Source organism: Lepus europaeus, chromosome 22 (assembly GCF_033115175.1).
Source record: "Lepus europaeus isolate LE1 chromosome 22, mLepTim1.pri, whole genome shotgun sequence".
In the NCBI taxonomy this organism is placed as follows: domain Eukaryota; kingdom Metazoa; phylum Chordata; class Mammalia; order Lagomorpha; family Leporidae; genus Lepus; species Lepus europaeus.
The window spans coordinates 42,077,286-42,097,064 of record NC_084848.1 but is presented as its reverse complement, the minus strand read 5'-3'; the positions used below and the strand labels follow the sequence as shown (position 1 = coordinate 42,097,064).

Here is a 19,779-nt window from a genome sequence, read left to right as displayed (position 1 = left end):
GTGATTTTAGAAATTTTCTGTAGCCTATATATCTTTAGATACTTGGATAATTCCTTTAAGATTATTATCTAAACTGGCTTGATTAAAGAGATTAGGATTATTTTAAGTATTCTTTTTAAATGTAATAGAATATTTTACATGAAAGTCATATATGCATATCAGTCTCAATCAAAGAAAATATGTGTAACATGAACATACTGTTCTTTTTGGGTTTTGAAAGATATTTTGCCCATATGAGAAATACTACATGAACACTATTTTCATTCAATACTTGAAGGATGTTTCTGAGAGTCATGTAATTTGTATGCATGCCAACAATGTATGAAGTTAAAAAAAATCCATCGTTTTCTTTTACAGGCAGGGCTTTTAAGATTTATCTTTATTTCTGGGTTTATGCAGTTTAATTATGATCTGCCTTAGCATGGTGATTTTTTTTCCATTCTGTGACTGCAGTGCAATGACCTGTTTCATTCTTTAAATTTATAGTTTTGTCAAAACTTTATAATATTTTCTAATGATTCTTTTATTTCTGTGGTATATGTTGTTACATATCCTTTTTCCCCTCTGGTTTTATTGTTTTGGGTGTTCTCCCTCTTTTTTTGGTTAGTTGCTCCAATGGTAGATCTATTTTGTTTATTTTTTCAAAAAAATAGCTCTTCATTTCACCTATTTTTTGTTATTTTACTGGTTTCATTTTTGTTTATTTCTTCTCTCATTTTAATCATTTCTTTCATCTTATTAATTTGGGGTTTGATTTGTTGTTGTTTTTCTAGGTCCTTGTGATGCACTGATAGCTCATTTATTTGGTATCTTTCCGATTTTTTCATGTAGGCACTGATTGCTATAAACTTCACCCTTAACACTGCTTTTGCTGTATCCCATTCCTTTTTATATGCTGTATTGATTTCTTGTATGACCCACTGTTAATTCAGAAACATCTTGTTCAGTCTCGATGTGTTTCCACATGATCTAGAGAATCCTGAGATGTTGACTTCCACCTTTATTCCACTTCCCATCTGAGATGATGCATGATATTATTTCAAAGTTTTTGAATTTGCTGAGACTTACTTTATGACCTAGCATATGGTGTATGCTTTTAGAGTACCAGATAAATCAAACTAAGATGTCACCTGGAATTAAATTGAATTATTGTTCAGGAACAGTCTCTGGTCCTCCTTTGTTGTACAATTTTATGGGTTATGGTTGCTGAAATTTTATTTTTACTAATGAGAAGAGTGAGAGTGATAGGCATGTTGTTGGAATTTTAGTACTGTTACTGTTGGCAACTGAAAGTATTGGCTAGTTATGTTTATAACTCAACAATAAGACAAACCAATGAGAAAGGAAAATTATATGAACCCACTTCATAAAAGACCATTTACAAATAAAAGTGCATGAGGAGCCAGCATTGTGGCAGAGCAGATAATTCCTCTTCCCATGATGACAGCACCCCATATGAGCACTGATTCACGTCCTGGCTGCCAATCCAGCTCCTGGCTAATGGCATGGGAAAAAAGCTAATTACAGTCTGGTTCAAAGAGGAAGCACAGTTCTTTGATACCCCTTTCTTGGTTGCATTTTACATATCATCTAATGTTGAGCACAATATGATAAAAATACTTTCTTGAAGAAAAACCAGGCAAGTCACAGGGCAGAATAAAATACCTTATCACACTCAGTAGAATGGATCATATGTTTTTAATAATTTATTTGTATTAATATAAAGAGAACAGATTTCATGTATTTCAAAGGTACAATTCTAAGGATATAATGACATTTATCTCCTTCCCGCTTCCTTCCTTTCTTTTTGAATTTTTGGGGTAACATTTTTATTTACTTTATAGTCACAGGCAAAATGCAGCACTAAATAAAGAGTTCAACAAGTCAAAAGGAGAAAGACCGCAGTTCATGGGAGTAGACAAACACTATAAATAATAATCAAATCCCAACATGACAGTTTCACTCATATACAATGAATTTGTTTAGTACTCTGTTTATTAGTGACTACACATCAGAGAGAACATGATGTTTTCATTTTTCATTTTGAAGTCATCAACTCCCTGTATATTTTGGATGGTTTCTGAGTAACTGTTATGTTTCTAGCTCTTCAGAATCTTCTAGGCCCTAGTGTCATCATACTCATTGACAGGAAATTTATATTTACTTTCGTGAATATTTAGAGAATGAAAAATTAAACTATCTTAGATTTTTGAACTTGTCCAAAATGTAGTTCTCTGTACCCATATTTTTCCTGTAAATATAATAATTGAGCCCTCCCTGACTGGGCCGTGTCCCCCTCCCCCGCTGGGCCCCCGCCAACATGAAGAAATTCTTCCAGGAGATCAAGGCAGACATCAAATTCAAGAGTGCGGGGCCGGTCAGAAACCCAGACTCCCTGGGGGAGAAGGCCCCCAAGGAGAAACCCAACCAGCTGCCTCTGAGGCAGCCCCGCCGGGGACCCACAATGAGGCGCAGATGGCGGCGGCTGGAGCAGAAGCAGCCCCGGGCCCAGGGCCCCAAGTCCACGGGGAACCAGGTGAGGGAGGAGCTGCGAGCCCAGGCCACTGTCCGCGGGAGCCCCGAGGCACAAGGCACTAACGCGGTCCCTGAGGCCAGAGAGGAGGGCACAGCTCACCTGGCGGTGCTGGCGTGAGCTTCACCTGCCCGCTCCCAGGGCCGCCCTGAGCAGGGACCAGCGGGAGGCCGGCATCAAGGAGGCCATTCTCTCGGTGGCTGTGTCCATCATGAAGATCCACACGTTCAACCAAGCCCGTGACCGGGTGAAGCTGGGCGTGGACACCACTGCCAAGTACCTGGACAACCTCCACCTGCACCCCGAGGAGGAGAATACCGAAGACCAAGCTGCAGCACAAGCTGTTCCCGGAGCGCATCAACTGCTTGGAGGGCCGCACAGGTGTTTTGAGGCCATCGGTTCCAGAAGGCCCTGCTTCCAGTCCTGATCAGGAGAGCCCGGAAGAGTTCTAGGTGCTGAGCCAGGCGGTGCTGGCCCAGCCGCAGAGCCTGCACAGGCGCAAGGAGCAGCCGCTGGCCGCCGAGCCCTGCGGACCACGCCGCTGGCCTCCAAGGTCAAGCTGCCCGCGGTCTTCCTCGGCCTCAACAGGTGAAGCCGGAGCAGAGGTTCAGGGCCGAGTGGTGGAGCGGCGGAGCGTGCTGCGGGCTAAGGCCAGGCGCGAGGAGGACCAGCAGAGGGCGCTGCGCAGGTACAGGTTCCCGCTGCTGCGCGCGCGCCTCCAGGAAGGCTGCCTGCTGCGGGGGCCGGGGGTGGGGGGGCGTGGGTGCCCCGGGAGGGCCGGGGGCGGGGCGCGGGCTGTCCAGTCGGCCCTGACCGTCCTGCCCGCAGGGACCTTCTGTGCCCGCGAGCGTCTGGGTGTTGTACAGCTTCATCCGGAGACCTTGGAGAGCGGCTGGCTGCCCTTGGAGCTGCTGGCCTGGGGGGCAGGAGCTGCTGGAGGAGGAGAACCTGGCCTTGAGGGAGTGCGGGCTGGTGAGATTATTTACACTTCCCTAGCAGTGCTCTGTAGCAGTGCTGTATGTCATTGCCATGCTATGTTGTTGCAATTTTTTTTTTTTAACAGGCAGAGTGGACAGTGACCGAGAGGGAGAGAGAGAAAGGTCTTCCTTTTCCGTTGGTTCACCCTCCAATGGCCACTGCGACCGGCGCATCGCGCTGATCTGAAGCCAGGAGCCAGGTGCTTCTCCTGGTCTCCCTTGCGGGTGCAGGGCCCAAGGACTTGGGCCATTCTCCACTGCACTCCTGGGTGTGTGCCGGCGCTGTAGGCGGAGGATTGGCCTATTGAGCTGCAGTGCTGGCCTATGTTGTTGTAATTTTAACATGGGGAACCTGGGCTTACCCTGGCTTGCCTTTCATTGTGATGTCGGTACCTCATATCCTTTCGTGAAACTTTCATGTTCATAATTTTTCAGAAGCAAATACACATGGGTATATATGCAATATATATACCAAATTGTGGATTGTATGGACAAGATATTTACCTTGGTTCTTTTATTTTCCAAAGTGTAATTCTGTATACTTCCATTCCATTAACTTAACTTTGTTATGAGACATGTTGGTTTCTTGTTTTAAAATATGACAATTTTCTTTTTATTCTTTAAGAGTTAATTTAATTGATATCTTCATCCACTTCCTGTATATGTATTCGCTACTTTGTTATCATGCCTAAAGAATGACTCAGTTCTGTTCACAGACATTTTCAATTTTTTTAGCATACTATGTGCATCTAAGTCTTATTTCATGTCCCATTTCATCATTTTCATCTATATTTCTCATCCATCTTCCTTGAAGAGCTAACATCAGACTTTCACTCTTGAAATTTTCTTGCCATTTTCATTGTGAGTTCATCATTTCAAACAAAATTCCATACGTCAGCTCAGAACATTCATTTGCACATTTCCTGAGAACTGTATTGAAATAGTGGACCATTCACCCTTCCAAGAATACACATGCTTTAGAACATTTTATAGATTCAATGGTACACATAATTCAATGTTGATCTTCAAAATTTCCACATGCTAGATTAACACACTTTTATCTTTGTTTCAGAATTATTATGCTAAGTAACATGCATTGGTCTAGGGGCCCATGCTGTGGTGTGGCAGGTGAAAGCCCCAGCCTGCAGCTGTGGTATCCTATATGGGTGCCAGTTCAAGTCCTGGCTGCTCCACTTCTGAACCAGCTCCCTGCTAATGTGCTTGGGAAAAGAAGAGGTTGGCCCAAATGCTTGGGCCTCAGCATCCATGTGGGAGTCCTGGTAGAAGTTCCTGCCTCCTGGAATCAGATTCTAGCAGCCTTTGCCATAGCGGCCATTCAGGGAGTGAACTGGCAGATGGAAGTCCTCTTTCTCTCTCTCTCTACTTCTCTCTGGAATTCTTTCAAATAAATAAAATAAATCTTTAAAAAATTTGATCTGCATTATATTCCTGTAATTATTTACTCTTTTGTAAATATAATATTAGGCCTATTTTAAAAAAATTTTCCCCTATGTCTGCTTAAAATTCTATAAATACAAATCACAAGTTTCTAGTCACAATAATTAAAATGTAATGTGCCATGCCATATCTGAATAATTTATTTTTAAAATTACACTTCAGTTGAACATGATCATCAATTTATGTCATCAAATACATACTTTATTCCATTGCTATTTTTGAATTCATTATTATTGCCTTTATTTTTTCATTAATAGTGTAACTTATGTCAGTGATAGAACAAGTTACCTGTGGCAATCTTGGGTTAATTTATCTTTGTAATGTAATCAACTTTATCTAAATTTTTCCAGTTTTCAGACAATGTTCATGCACAACATTGCATTGAATCATTTTGCATCAGTGTCATCATTCTCCTTTGCAGGACAGATGTTTTGTTAAATTTCATGGACTCTTTTGGAACTACACACTTTCACTTGATTTTGGAAATATTTACAAAGTCATTTCTTCATATCAGTGTTATATTTCAAATATATTTTGTTAAGATACTTGAAATATTCTTGTTTTAAGTTCTGTTAAATTTATTTTCTTTTATAACTTTATACATACATATATATATATATATATATGTATATATATGTTTCTTTTCCACAAAATTCCTGTATACTATTTTGTCAAAAATGCATCATTCCCTACAACTTCTACAAAATTATTCCCTACTACTCAATATCAAAATACATGTTAATCATAGCCCTGAAAGCATTTGCTCATTCTAGTCAGGATTCTCTTTTTGAAGTCATCAAGTGGCTCACATTTCTCTAAGTTGTCTCACTCCTTCCATGTACATGATTGTACAACATTGTGTCACTACAGCAGACTCTTTCAGAGTTAATGTATCCTGTTTACAATTTGTTATTTTTTAGTACTCAAAAATCAAAATTGGACCCTAAATATTTATTGATCAAGGTACTTGTATGCCCACTAAAAGTTAATATATTAGTCAGCATGGTCTTTTCTAATTTAAGTTCCTGACATTTCTATTATTTTAATGTAATTTTAAGTTTTATATTCCTCTATGCCATCTCTATATGATTTTGACTCTTTTTCTACCAAATTACTAAACTGTACAACATAAAATCATAATGAACTGTCTTATATAGAGTGTATATCTCTTTATTTTGTCTTAGAATTTACCACTGCCACCTGAATGTGTAATTAATGACCTGAATTATGACAATACTGACACAGGGAAACAGTAGGTGCCAGGGTTTGGTTTATGATTCTGTGGTTATAAACTCAACTTAAATGCTGGAAGTTGTCCTAGAAACTGTCATGAGTACAGGATTTCAGCACCTTATGGGGCCAGTGCCATCATTGGCATCAGCATGGGATACTACATCTTTCTGGATGTTACTGGAGCTATAAATTATTTTCTGATTTCAGAAATATTCCAAAATACATGTCCCTGCCATTCTACAATTTTCCAGTTTATTCTGGACCCTTTTATGGAAATACCCATCCACATGTTTGTCTTTAAATTATGTCAAACACTATAATACTCATTGTTACTTAAGGCAAAGCAAATTTTCCCTTCCCATTGCATCAGATTTGTATTTTTATCTTCATTTTTAATTTATTACTTTGTGTATATCAATATCCACATGAAATCTAATCTTAGCACTGACAATATATGACCATTCTTTTGGGCATTTACCTAATAATGCCATGGATTTACTCAAAATTGTTCAGGTTGTATTAGTAACTTCCATCTTCATGTTCTATAAAATAACTTTTCGATATTACATTGTTTCACTTTCAAGTATACATGTGTTTTCTAGCTTCTTTATTTTTAGAGACTCAAAATTGGCCACTCACTTTAAGTTTTCCATGCTTTAGCTTGAGACACTGTTATCTTGGCTCTAAGATTATTGAATTCAATGGCACACAATTTACTTGATTTAAGAAAGTACAAATTTTCTGTAGCTTAAATGTTTATTTAGGGCTGTTTTTATCTATGTCTGTTACATCCCCTTTGGGCCTTATTTCTGCTTCTACCAAATTTGCCATTGGTATATCCAATAGTCAATATACCACACATATAAAATTGTCCCATTTCTCTACTTTTCATGTTGTATTTGATTTTGTTTACTGTAGCCTGAGTAAACAGTCAATAATCTAATTGGTGCCAGTTCTAGTGCAGGAAACTTCAGGCTACCATGATTTGCTTTATCACTGTTAGGCGATCAACTCTCCAATTTCTGGTAGTTGTCCAAACAAATTTTATATTCACAGTACCTGAGAACAAACTAGGGCTGTTCCATCAGTCTCATTAGCTGGGGAGTTCATTTTTAGCCTTATATATACACATGTAACTTGAAATTAACCATTTACTTTGGAAATTTAAGTAAATTTTTTTGAACCTTGAATTCATTGAACTTACTCTTTTTCACAAATATTCTAGTCTAGGCTAATCCCAGCCCTGTGACCATTGTCTATGATGATTTAAATTTTTATTGTGAGGTCACCATCACACCCAACATTCTATAAGTTGTCTTGGAAACATTCAGGTATACAGTGTCTCAGAGCCATCTTAGCCAAGCATAATCATTCTCTCTTCTCAAGGTAATATATACATATACATGAAAAAAATAATTACCTACATATAATATGTGGATATATATGTTTATATATATATATAAAACTTCTGGATTTTTTTTTATTTTTGACAGGCAGAGTGGAGAGTGAGAGAGAGACAGAGAGAAAGGTCTTCCTTTTGCCATTGGTTCACCCTCCAATGGCCGCTGCGGTAACGCGCTGCGGCCAGCGCACCGCGCTGTTCCGATGGCAGGAGCCAGGTGCTTATCCTGGTCTCCCCCAAGGGGTGCAGAGCCCAAACACTTGGGCCATCCTCCACTGCACTCCCAAGTCTAAATAAATCATTGATTATTCAGTTTTTTGATTATTCAAATTTTGCACTGTGTGTCTAGATATTGGCACATTTCCTGACGATTATGTGGGTAAGTGTCAGGATCTTGATGTGGTTTTGACCTCAAGATTGTATATATTCATCTAATTTTAGAGGTTGGTAAAGAAGGAGAGACAGAAACTATGAGCTACAGCTGGTGGCTTGCTCCCCATTCTTGTAATGACCAGTAGCTAGATTATTATGGAACTCTAAATTATACTTTTTAGTTAATAGATTTTATATTTATGTATACATTTCTAAAGTTTTGTTCTATATACAAATATATAAGTAAATAAACTATATATATATATATGGGCTATTTTTCACAAAAAATCTCTTTAATGTGCTTGTCACATTAATATTGTTTTTCTCAATTGAATGTTACTGGTAATTTTGAGAATATAACATAAATTTTATTCTAACCAATACACCTCTTTGTGTATCTGGTTTTGTCTTTGAATGTATTCTTTTTTTTTTTTTTGACAGGCAGAGTGGACAGTGAGAGAGAGAGACAGAGAGAAAGGTCTTCCTTTTGCCGTTGGTTCACCCTCCAATGGCCGCCGCGGTAGCGCACTGCGGCCGGCGCACCGCGCTGTTCCGATGGCAGGAGCCAGGTGCTTATCCTGGTCTCCCATGGGGTGCAGAGCCCAAGGACTTGGGCCATCCTCCACTGCACTCCCTGGCCACAGCAGAGAGCTGGCCTGGAAGAGGGGCAACCGGGACAGGATCGGTGCCCGGACCGGGACTAGAACCCGGTGTGCCGGCGCCGCAAGGCGGAGGATTAGCCTGTTGAGCCACGGCGCCGGCCTGAATGTATTCTTATCACCTGTGTAAATGATTAGTAATCTAATGAAAGCCCATCCTAGAACTAAACTTATCCATATGTTGCTTGGATTTTATATTGGAAGATCATAAGCATACTCAAAATTTTATTAATTTTGTTGGCCATTTTTATGTATATAGTTCATCAGAAAGACTTTGGCTCTTATTCTCATTCTCCCTTTTTAGGTAATATACTTTTAACTTTGGTAGTTTTTGTGCATAAATATAACTGCCAGTATCTTTCATTTAAGGGTTTTTTTTTGGTTATAAATGGCATATTTTCCTTACTTATAATTGTTGATTTCTTCTTTTATTTCTCAAGTTTAATGCAAATTTAATACATGTTGGTTGACCCAATCCTGTTGTATATGCTTGTTATGCTATTGCTCCTACATTATTGCTGTCACTTCCAATAATCAGATTATGGGTTATATCCTAATACGCACATTACCCTTAATCCTCATCTTTTATTTCTGTGACATGTATACATCATGATATAGTGTATGCTGATCCTAGCACAGAAAACTGTAGCTCATCCTGGTTTATTTTTCATTGTGGTTTCATCAATTTGATGAAAATTATTATTTTTTTCCATTTTCCTTATACTGTTTATTTAACTCTTTTACTTAATTTGGGGCTAACTTTACATACATTAATTAAACTGAAAGTATATCTTTGTAAAATTTAACAGTGGTAGTGGGAGAGGGAGGAGGTTGAAAGGTTGGAACATGGATGAAAGGGAGGGTAGGGTAGAAATATCACAGTGTTTCTAAATCACTATATATAAAATACATGAGAGTTGTATAACATAAATAAAATTTTAGAAAAAGAATGAAAATAAAATTATCAGGATTGTGAAGAGACATATATACACAAGGATATTCACTTGATACTTCCAATGGAAATAAGCCAAAAGTTGAAAATGATAGAATAATTAAAGAATTAAGGCACCAAAAATATTCCTTGATTTTTCATCCTTGATTTTAAAATTTTTCTCATGGTAAAAATATTTACTAGATTTTTGTTCACCAAATTCCTTTATGTCTTTTGATCACTCTATTATTTATCCTATATTCTAATTACAATCATCAAAACATAATTCACATGTAAAATGCACATTTTTTTTTACTTTTAAATATAAGGTTTTATTGTTGCATAGTATTCCGTTATGTGACTATAGCACTTTTATTTTATTTTTTTTTATTTAGTGAATATAAATTTCCAAAGTACAGCTTATGGATTACAAAGCCCCCCACACACAACTCCCCCCCCCCACAACCCTCCCCTTTCCCACTCGCTCTCCCCTTCCATTCCCATCAAGATTCATTTTCAATTCTCTTTATATATAGAAAATCAGTTTAGTACATATATAGATTTCAACAGTTTGCCCTCCCATAGTAACACAAAGTGAAAAAAATACTGTTGGAGTACTAGTTATAGCATTAAATAACAGTGTACATCACATTAATGACCGAGATTCTGCAAAATAATTAAAAAAAGATTGATTATTTTTCTATGTAATTTCCAATTTAAAAAACCAAGGGTTTTTTTTTTTTTCATTTTCAATTATCTTTATATACAGGAGATCGCTTCAGTATATACTAAGTAAAGATTTCATCAGTTTGCACCCACACATAACCACAAAGTGTAAGAATATTGTTTCAGTACTAGCTATATCATTACTTCACCTTCAACAACCTATTAAGGACAGATCCCACATGGGACGTAAGTACACAGTGACTCCTGATGTTGTTTTAACAATTTAACACTCTTGTTTATGGCGTCAGTAATCTCCCTAGGCTCTAGCCATGAGTTGCCAAGGCTATGGAAGCCTTTAGGGTTCGCCATCTTCGATCCCATTCCGACAAGGCCATAGTCAAAGTGGAAGTTCTCTCCTCCCTTCAGAGAAAGGCACCTCCTATTTTGATGACCCCGTTCTTTCCACTGGGATCACACTCGCTGAGATCCTTCATTTAGGTCTTCTTCTTCTTTTTCATATTTTTTTTTCCCCAGCGTGTCTTGGCTTTCCATGCCTAAAATACTCTCATAGGTTCTTCAGCCAGATCCAATTGCCTTAAGGGCTGATTCTGAGGCCAGAGAAATGCAGATTTTTTAATTGTTGTCTTTATTCACTGTGTGACCTGTTTATATCATCAATATCCCATTTGAGTGGCTTCTTCTTATGACATCAACATGATGGAAATTTTTTGAATTCTCTCTGCAACTATTTCATGCCCCAAATTCTGAGGCCACCTTAACCCAATCTTTCTCAGTTCCTAGAGGATTTTTTTTAGCTTTTTCTGGAATTCTGGAGGACTATAAAATTTTAATTTTAATTTTCAAAGATTTAGATACAAATATATTTCCATCAATGTTTATCTGGTAATTTTCAAAATGTTTGCTTTATTTCCATTTATTCTTCCTTTTTTTGCATTTTAAAGAATTCAATGGACTATTTTTTATGAAATGATCTTATATGTTCTTATTGTAGTTTCACTCCCATAAAAACAGTTCTAGTGATTATTATCACAATATATTTGTACCCTAATAGAGAAAAGTTTTTAACTTGTACTTTGTATTTGAATTTATGACTATTGTCCAATTATATTATCTAATCACAGTATGTACCAGTGCTAGCACTGTGAACATGTGGGCATGTATGTTGGCTTTGTATTGTGTTGTCAGTTCTCTCAAAATTTTGTAAGGAACCTAAGAAATTTTTATCTTCAAGACATCCCATATCCATCTGAGACCAGCATTCTCTTTTCCTCTTTCAAGGATGTTTTCAAGTCTTTATTGATTTTATGGATTTTCTTAATGCTGGTGCTCCTTTAAAATCACTAGGGAAAAGAAATTTTCTGGATTTTAGTTTCTGAAAGTTTCACATGGTTTTTACATGTAATATTAAGGAATAATTAATTGTTCACTAAAAATTTGTCACATAATCTTGGCATTAATTTTTTTTTACAAAATTACTCTATCCACTTACAGTTGCCACCATATCATTTTTGTCATAGCATTTAATTCTTTTTTTTCTTTTGCCTTTGAATTTAATGCTATCACTTATATATAATTTCAGTTTCTTAGGTAAACTGGTTCTTGCATTATGAATATGTGGCTTTTTCATTGTAGGTTTATCAGTCCCATGGAAATTTTCTAAGTTATCTTGGAATCTTTCCTGTACATAGTATCTCTGAATGGTCTAACATGAATGTACTGCTTCATGCTATCAGAATCACATAGTTTTTTGCTATTTGGAAGTTTTTAGGGATCTCCAAATTTATCACTACTGTTTACATTTTCAATAGCATTATGTTTTTTAACTTTTATTTAGTAAATATAAATTTCCAAAGTACAGTTTATGGATTACAATGGCTTCCCCCCCATAACTTCCCTCCCTCCCGCAACCCTCCCATCTCCCGCTCCATCTCCCAGTCCATTCACATCAAGACTCATTTTCAATTATCTTTATATACAGAAGATCAATTTAGTATATATTAAGTAAAGATTTCAACCGTTTGAACCCACACAGAAACACAGTGTAAAGTACTGTTTGAGTACTAGTTATAGCATTAATTCACATTGTACAACACATTAAGGACAGAGATCCTACATGAGGAGTAAGTGCACAGTGACTCCTGTTGTTGATTTAACAATTTGACACTCTTGTTTATGGTGCCAGTAATCTCCCTAGGCTCTGGTCATGAATTGCCAAGGCTATGGAAGCCTTTTGTGTTCGCCGACTCTGATCTTATTTAGACAAGGTCATAGTCAAAGTGGAGGTTCTCTCCTCCCTTCAGAGAAAGGTACCTCCTTCTTTGATGGCCCATTCTTTCCACTGGGATCTCACTTGCAGAGATCTTTGATTTAGGTCTTTTTATTTTTCCAGAGTGTCTTGGCTTTCCATGCCTAAAATACTCTCATGGGCTCTTCAGCCAGATACAAATGCCTTAAGGGCTAATTCTGAGGCCAGAGTGCTGTTTAAGACATCTGCCATATTTTACATGAGGAAATCTTTATGTCAGGGTTCTTCTGTTGGGTTACATTATCTTAACTTCCTGCGATATGCAATCATTTTAAAAATATGATTTAAAAGACTATTTTCACTAAATCCCTTTGTTTAGTTGCCACTTAGTAATTATTCCTACCAAACTGCTCAGTGTTTTCCTAATCACAATTTATCCAGTGCTATGAACATCACTTTTCATTTATTTTTATTTGATTTTATTACTGTCACCATTTTATAACATCAGTCAGTACCCAAGTTGTAGGCAAGTGTTAGCATTGTGGGTTACTATTTTTACTGAGAGTTTATTAACTCAAGGAAGGTGTCTAAGCTTTCCTGTCTACTTTAAAGTGCACATTTTTTCTGTACTACCTATGTTCAGTATATTCTTTCCCCCATTCAAGTTCATTTCCCTTCACTGTATCTGGATTGTGATGAATTCAATTTAACATTGGAATTGAAATAGTCCACAGTGTCCTTCTAGATACAGTTGTCTTAAAGTTTTTTATTTATTTATGGAGTGATGTTTTCTTGATTGAAAATCCTGAAGCTCTATATTTATTCTTAAATAAAATTTTAATTGTTTCTTTTTTAAAAGAAGTATGTATTTGAAATGCAGAGAGAGAGAGAGATTGAAAGAAAGAGAGAGAGAGAGAGAGGTCTTCCCACCCTCTGGCTCACTACTCAAATCATGGTTGTGGTGAGGACTGGATCAGGAACTAGGAGCTTCTTAAAGGGTGTAAGTGTCCAAGCATATGGACCTTTTCTACTGCATTCCAAGGTGGATTATAAGGGAGCTGGATCAGAAGTGCAGCAGCCAAGATTCACTCTATTATGGGTTCTAACAAATTACTCATTCTATTGAGAGTAATCACATTATATATTATTTATGAGAACGTGAATTGTTTTTACCTCTGTCATGTCGTAATTACTATTGCCTGTGTATGCTATTAGTATAACAGTTTCTCCCAATATTAACACTGTGAATGTGTGGCCATCAATGTTACCTTTCTCCCGTGTGATAATGAAATCATGGAAAATTCTGTGATTTACAATGACATCTTTCATGACAAGTTGATCAGAGATTTCTAGATCTGGCATAGTAATTCGTGCTATGAAACTCATATGTTGATTATAGTCTAAAGATAATAGATAATTCATAATAAATTATTTCTTTGTATCTTCTTATAGCTGTTGTTGATATTTAGTTTTAATTTGCAATATTCAAACCTATGTTATAATATCAGTCTATTTTGAGTTTCAAAATATTACTATCACATGTATATTATCAATACTCTACTGTCTACCAATGCTAGAATAGCGAACCTGTGACCATCTTGGATGGGCTTCTCATTGAGACCTCACCAACTGGAGGGTATTTCTCTACATTCTCCTGAAAATTTTGATGTTTACATTTTCTTTTTTTATGTAAAAATCTGAGGAGGATGTTGGGGAAAAGGGAGAGAGAGAGAAGGAGAGAGAGAGAGACAGAGAGAGAGAGAGATCTTCCATCTAATGGCTCACTACACATAGCTGCACCATCCAGGGCTGGACCTGACCAAGTCAGGCCTCCCATGTGGGCAGTGTCAGGCAGTTAAGTATTTTAGTATCAACTGATCCCTCCCAGGCACACTAGAAGTGATCTGGATCCAAAACAGTGGAGCTGGGACTCAAATGGGAACTCTGATATGGGATGTAGTGGGGTGTCCCAATGCATCATTATACCAACCTGTATACATTTTCTTAGACCAAAGTAATTCTTTTCATTTTCAAGATGATGCATTCTTTGCCTTCTCTGTAGTTTTAAAGGACTGGAAATCATCTTTATATTTTGAAATTAGCAAGTATAATTCTTGATACACATTTCTTTAATATTTTCCTGATAATTGTACTGAATTTAACATTTTGACCTTTTTGTAATCATCTAATTATCATTTATCTCTATAGTTTTTAAAAATTTATTCATTTGAACGTCAGAGTTACACAGAGAGAGAAGGAGAGGCAGAAAGAGAGAGAGGTCTTCCATCCTCTGGTTCACTCCCCAATTGGCTGCAATGGCCGGAGATGCACTGATCTGAAGCCAGGAACCAGGAGCTTCTTCCAGCTCTCCCACCAGGTCAGGGGCCCAAACACTTGGGCCGTCTTCTACTGCTTGCCCAGGCCATAGCAGAGAGCTGGATCAGAAGTGGAGCAGCTGGGACTCAAACCGGCACCCATATGGGATGCTGGCACTGCAAGCAGCATCTTTACCTGCTATGCCACAGAGTCAGCCCCAAAAGATTTATTTTTAATTCCCTCTTGAAAGTCATAGTATGGCACACCCTGGGATATTATATCTTTAAAATGAGTAATGACATGTATTCATGATATTCTGAAAAGGAAAATTCATTGCAGTGGTAGCTCCTGTGGGCTAAATCTAGCTCATTTCTGTTTTTGTAAAAAGTTTTATTGGAATACAACCCCATCTGTTTACCTATAGCTTACACATATTTTAGATGACAGCAGAGGCATTACAGTCCATAAAGTCTAAAATACTTACTACTTGGCTCTTTATAGAAAAGTTTGCCATACTAGGTTAAGATTAAAGATCTTTGGGGGCCAGCACTATGACTCACTTGATTAATCCTCCACCTGCAGCACCAGCATCCCATATGGGCACCGGGTTCTAGGCCCAGTTGCTCCTGTTCCAGTCAAGTTCTCTGTTGTGGCCCGGGAAATCAATGGAGGATGTCCCAAGTGCTTGGGCCCCTGCACCCACATGGGAGACCAGGAGGAAGCACCTGTATCCTGGCTTCGGATTGGCATATTTCTGGCAGTAGTGGCCATTTTGGGGGTGAACCAATGAAAGGAAGACCTTTCTCTCTGTCTCTCTCTCACTGTCTAACTCTGTCAAATAAGTATATAAAAAAGACTAAAGATTAAGATTAAAGATCAAAGATCTTTGGATATGTTTTTATAGGTTTTATCCAACATTCAGAAATGTTTACAGAATATGTAACATTGTAGGCAAGCCCTCAATAAATTAATTTAAATGTCTATCATTTGAGCATTCATACATTGGAAACAAAACCCACAAATCTAATAACTAGTCTGTTATTTTGTTGAAACAATCGCCATTATGTTTTATATATGATACGTATAATACATTAGAAAAGTTCTTATAGGTGTGCATAGGATTTCACAATATCCAGTGTTTTGTGTAGGATCTAATTCCAGTGAAGTTCTTACAAGATAGAAAGGATGCTATGTTTCAAATTTGAATATATCTTACTAAATTACCATATGAAAGAATGTATTCATTTCATTAACTAATAGTGTATGAGAATATCATTAACCTCATATTTCCAATACATTTGATTGAGTCAAATCAATATGATCAGAAAAATTAATTTGTGTTCACTTTATCTTTTTGTTAGGATCTATTTATTTAGTTATTTGAAAGTTACAGAGAGAGAGGGAGAGACCCAGAGAGAGAGAAGGCTTCCAGCTGCTGATTTACTTCTCTAATGTCCTCAATGACCAGGGATGGGCCAGGCTGAAGACAAGAGCCAAGAGCTTCCTCAGGGTCTTGCACATGTGTGGCAGAATCCCAACACCTGGGCAAAGTTTTTCTTCTTTCTTAGGCCATTAGCAGGTAGTTGGATCAGAAGTGAGCAGCCAAGACACCTACTGGCACCCATATGGGATCCTGGCATCACAAGTGGTGGCTTTACCTGCAACACCACTAGGCCCTTCATTTAAATTTTTTAATGGTTTAAATTCTTTATCTTTTGCAGAACTTCATTGTACAAATTACAAATATCTCCAGATGTTGCCACGTATTTGTTCTATCTTAATTTGCAACTTGTGTATAGTGAATTATAATTCTTAAAAATATGGGAGTCAGAATGAAATAAACCTGTTGTAGGCTTTTTTTTTAATGAAATACATTGTTCATACCCAATAAACTTCATATTTTTCAAGATTTTTTCAGCTGTTAACCTGTTTATGTTTTCATTGAGTCAAATTGTATGAAAATCTTTGCAATTCATTATTTGATTTGCTTGAGCTTAGATCAAAATATTTGTTATTTCAGTATGTTTTATATATTTGAACTTCCATGGCCTCAGGCTTCCTTCTTTTGTAGTAAGGTATGGTGAGACTTGAGAGAGAGGGTTATGTACTTGTATTTGAATTCTTAATATAAATATATAACTGTCTTTTTCACTTCAAGTTCCTAAGTGGTAATTCACAAATATGGTTATATAATAAATATGGGTCTTTCAAGTCTTTGGATCATTTATGAATAATAAATATGTCCTTCCAGCATGTAATGCTTACTTTTCCTGTGCTTATTTCTATTTCATAAACACCAAACATCTAAACTAACTGTATTCTTATTGAGTTAATTTTACATGCTTATTTAATAACTGATACAAAGAGTATAATTTGTAGGTTGAGGTATAAGCACAACAAATGAACACTGAATCCACCACTTGAGATCTAGAAAGTTCCAGGCACTGTATTTGCTTGCATACAAAAGAACAAAAGATTTTATTTTACTAAAAAATAAACATATAATCTTGTTACATTTGAAAAAAAAATTCAGACAAGCCTCTTACCTGACATCTGCCTTCCTCTTTATTTCTACTTTACTAAATAGGTGTGGAAGGAATCTTACCATTCTCCAACCCTCCCACTACTGGCTCTTGCCAGGAGCAATGTGTTTGTAAAGCAAAAGCTACAATCCCATCTGAAAGCATAAAATGTAGCAAAAAATGGACTCTTCTCTTCTGTAATGGAAGCAAGTCTGGGAAACATCTTCAAGAAACAATGAGTGCCACCTCTTCCTGAACTAGGAGGGTTTTGCCGTTTGAGTTGCTCAGGTTCTATGAACTTAACAATGTCTGCAGCAAACAAATGAGATCATCATTCACAACCCATATTTCACATCATATCAATTTATGGGAGACAAATTTCAAAGGATATTTTTGTCCAAAAGTAGAAATTATTACCGAAATTATACTCGAACTTATAAAATGAAACACTCTAAAATCTTGAAACTTTATTTAAAATAAATATCCAGGTTAATTTTTACAAAGTACATTGCAGTTACTCTGGGTAAATATAAGTCCCTATAATTACATAGCCTACGTTTTCAGAGTCAACACAAAACCAGAAAATTAAACTGCCATGTACTGAACAGTGAATCCCTTTCAGGAAACAGCCACTGGCAGTGAGGCCGGTGGCAGGGGCAGGCCTGGAGAGCAGTGGGAGCAGGGAATCTCTGGGACCAGGCCTGCAGTACCTACTTCCTGCACCTGGGGAATTTGCTGGCAGAGCCGGGCAAGATCAAGCTGCCTTGAGCTGCTGGGAGGCCACCATGGCTGGGCCATACCTGTGCCACCAAGACTGAATCTCAGAGCATGGACCCTGTTGCCTACCTTAGCACCATCAGCTCCTACCTCCCATGTTCCTGGCCCATAGGCGGTTGCTGGCCCAGGGCACTACACAGGTCACCATGCACAAGCTTTGAGGAAAGCTTGGTATGGGACAGTGTCATGAGTTTTAGTGTAATGTGGCCCAGAGTAGAGGGGAGTCCGTACACTGGGAGTCACCCAGAAGTGGAAAGTCCCTGAAAGGGCCTTTGTGGATCTGCAGTCTAATCAGGGTTTGCCTCCAAGGCCCTCAGGCTGATCAGAGCCATGGATTCACTCCAGTTGAAGGTCTGAGACCCAGTCAAGGGCAAGGGGAGGAACCTCCAAGTGCTGCTGGCCACGCTGCACACAATGCTGTGTGACATGGCAGCAGCCTGACTCTGCAGTGCTGCTTCTGAAGAGATAGTGCCAGTGCTCCATGCTGTTTGTACATTCTCCATTTCAGCCTCCCATGTCCTCCTCAAAATGAACCATGGAGCTGAAGGACACCTGCTCCAAGTTCCAGAACCATGGCTCCCAGCCCCTCTTCTGAGGCCACAGTGGTCTTGGCTGCACACAGGGCTCTGGAGGCTGACAAATGTTATTTGGGTTGGGTGCAGCCATCAGTGGGGTAGAAGAGGGATGTGGGCTCCCAGTGCTCCTACACTCATCCTCTTGTCAGCCCAGGATGCAAGGAGAAAGGGTTCACAGTCTCTCCTGCTGTCCTCTGTTCTTTGTCCTCCTACATGGAGGTACCCACTGTGTGGGGCCTGTCACCGCCCATGCTGTAATGTTCAGGACCATCCATGCATCACTAGTGGGTTTCCTGAAGGAGAAAGCCCGGGAGTGCTGAGACGCTGACTAGGCTGCTGCTGAGACCAAGACAGGCTGCCATGGTCTTTAGGAAACCTGACCATCTCTGGGCTGGGGAATGTGGAGGCGTGCAGGAGACAGCATCCAGAGCCATAGCGTGGAGAGGAAGGAAGGGGACCTTTTGTGGCAGTGAACTGAGAATTCCAGGGACCCAGCCTGGCTGTGGGTCCCTTCTGAGCCCCCAGCCCTGAGGGGGAGAGGCCTTCACTGCCCACAGGCCTGGAACAGCAGTCAGGATCTAGACCCCTTGGTGAGCCCCTGTGAGTGCCATCAGAGTAGGACTCCGACCCCACCATCCACTCCCTGTGTCTCAAGCAGACTGAAAAGGGAGGGACTTTTAGTTCCCAGAATGCACAACAGCCATTATATGCTGCCACCTTAGGAACATTGATCTAATACACAAGCCAGTCTAGTATGACTGTTGATAAGAATAGAGTATGTTTCCTTTCTTCCTAGGATTGAGAATAAGTCAAATCAATGTAATTTAATTACTATAATATTTACTCTTAGATACTTAGAATTTTTGTTTTTTTTTATTATTATATGAGAATTGGTTAAGTGTGTCTTTTTGGTAGCTTTTTTTGTAACAGAATGATGACAGAAATTTTGTTCTTCAAAAAAGATCATAAAATTAAAAATGTCTATACATTTAATCTTTTATCCTGTGCTTTTTGTTGCATCTCTTGTAGAATTTGTAAAGCTATATTTGGTTTTCATTATATCTGAGGATCACTTGTCTTTTAAAGGATTTA

The 19,779-nt window shown here is 38.3% G+C and overlaps 1 pseudogene; it reads left to right on the top strand.

Moving 5' to 3' along the window:
• Positions 1–2,320: 2,320 nt before the first annotated feature.
• On the top strand, positions 2,321–18,153 carry LOC133751455 (UBX domain-containing protein 6-like; annotated as a pseudogene).
• Positions 18,154–19,779: the final 1,626 nt, after the last annotated feature.